We start from the raw sequence: 473 nt of genomic DNA on the forward strand, positions 1-473 counted from the left end.
CCCCCCAGGGTGGCGCTGTGGGGCGAGGGACCCCGGTGTGGGGTAACCCGCAAGGGGACCCTAACGTGGGGCACCACGAGGGTCCCGCTGTGGGGCTTGGGGACCTCCGTGTGGGGTGAGGGACCCCAGCGTGGGGCACCCTGAGGGTCCGGCTGTGGGGTTTGGGGACCCCCAAGTGGGGCGCAGGACCCTGGCGTGGGGCACCCAGAGGGTTCCACGGGGGTGAGGGTCCCTCACTTGGGGCACCCATGGAGTCTCCCTGTGGGGCATGGGGCACCGGGGGGGTCCTGCCGTGGGGCAGGGGACCTCCATGTGGGGCTGGGGGACCCTGCCACGGGGCAGGGGACCCCTAAGCGGGGCACCCGCCTGGCACAGGTCAAAGTTCAGAGGGCGCCCGGGGTCAGCGGTGGGGGCAGGGGCCTCCCCTCATCCGGGGGCAGTTTTGGGGAGGGCAGCACCCACGGGTGAGAGGC

Source organism: Aptenodytes forsteri, unplaced genomic scaffold (assembly GCF_000699145.1).
Source record: "Aptenodytes forsteri isolate BGI_AS27 unplaced genomic scaffold, ASM69914v1 Scaffold484, whole genome shotgun sequence".
Taxonomy (NCBI): domain Eukaryota; kingdom Metazoa; phylum Chordata; class Aves; order Sphenisciformes; family Spheniscidae; genus Aptenodytes; species Aptenodytes forsteri.